Below are 2,384 nucleotides of genomic sequence, written 5' to 3' on the forward strand. Positions count from 1 at the left end.
TGATGATGATGATGACGATGAGATGATGATGACGATGAGATGATGACGACGATGAGATGATGACGACTCTGAGATGATGACGATGATGATGAGATGATGATGACGATGAGATGATGATGACGATGAGATGATGATGATGATGATGGAGATGATTATGAGATGATGATGATGATGGGATGATGATGACGATGATGATGAGATGATGATGACGATGAGATGATGATGATGATGATGACGATGAGATGATGATGATGATGACGTTGAGATGATGATGATGAGATGATGACGACGATGAGATGATGATGATGATGAAGAGAAGATGATGATGATGATGATGAAGAGAAGATGATGATGATGATGATGATGATGATGATGATGATGACGATGAGATGATGATGATGATGATGATGATGACGTTGAGATGATGATGATGAGATGATGACGACGATGAGATGATGACGATGATGATATGATGATAATGATGATGATGATGAGATGATGATGACGATGAGATGATGACGATGAGATGATGATGATGATGATGGAGATGATGATGAGATGATGATGATGATGGGATGATGATGACGATGATGATGATGATGAGATGATGATGACGATGAGATCATGATGATGATGATGATGATGATGATGATGATGATGGTGATGATGACGATGATGAGATGATGACGATGAGATGATGATGATGATGATATGATGATGATGATGATGATGATGATGATGATGATGATGATGATGATGATGATGATGATGACGATGAGATGATGATGACAATGATGATGACGATGAGATGATGATGACGATAAGATGATGATGATGATGATGACATGATGATGACGATGAGATGATGATGATGATGATATGATGATGATGATGATGATGAGATGATGACGATGATGAGATGATGATGATGAGATGATGACGATGATGATGATGACATGATGATGACGATGAGATGATGATGATGATGATGATATGATGATGATGATGAGATGATGATGACGATGAGATGATGACGATGATGAGATGATGACGATGATGAGATGATGATGATTATGATGATGATGATGAGATGATGATGACGATGAGATGATGATGACGATGAGATGATGACGATGATGAGATAATGACGTTGATGATGATGAGATGATGATGACGATGAGATGATGATGATATGATGATGATGACGATGAGATGACGATGAGATGATGACGACGATGAGATGATGACGACGATGAGATGATGACGATGAGATGATGATGATGATGATGATGATATGATGATGATGAGATGATGACGATGAGATGTTGAGATGATGATGATGATGATGATGATGAGATGACATGATGATGATGACGATGAGATGATGAGATGATGATGACGATGAGATGATGATGATGAGATGATGATGATGATGATGAGATGATGATGATGAGGATGATGATGACTATGAGATGATGATGACGATGAGATGATGACGATGATGAGATGATGACGTTGATGATGATGAGATGATGATGACGATGAGATGAAGATGATATGATGATGATGATGATGATGATGATGATGATGATGACGATGAGATGATGATGACGATGAGATGATGACGACGATGAGATGATGACGACGATTAGATGATGATGATGATGATGAGATGATGACGATGAGATGATGACGATGAGATGTTGAGATGATGATGAGATGATGATGATGATGATGATGACGATGAGATGATGATGATGATGAGATGATGATGACGATGAGATGATGATGATGAGATGATGATGATGATGATGATGATGAGATGATGATGACGATGAGATGATGATGATGATGATGATGATGATGATGATGATGATGATGATGATGATGAGATGATGACGATGAGATGATGATGAGATGATGACGATAAGATGATGATGATGACGATGAGATGATGATGAGATGATGATGATGACGATGAGATGATGATGATGATGATAATGATGATATGATGATGATGATGAGATGATGACCATGATGAGATGATGAGATGATGACGATGATGATGATGAGATGATGATGACGATGAGATGATGATGATGATGATGGGATGATGATGACGATGATGATGATGAGATGATGATGACGATGAGATGATGATGACGATGAGATGATGACGATGATGAGACGATGACGATGATGAGATTATGACGATGATGAAGATGGAGATGATGATGAGATGATGATGATGATGATGATGATGATGATGATGATGATGATGATGATGGGATGATGACGATGATGATGATGATGATGAGATGATGATGACGATGAGATGATGATGATGATGAGATGATGATGACTATGAGATGATGATGAGATGA

This window comes from Xenopus tropicalis, chromosome 7, assembly GCF_000004195.4.
Source record: "Xenopus tropicalis strain Nigerian chromosome 7, UCB_Xtro_10.0, whole genome shotgun sequence".
Taxonomy (NCBI): Eukaryota; Metazoa; Chordata; class Amphibia; order Anura; family Pipidae; genus Xenopus; species Xenopus tropicalis.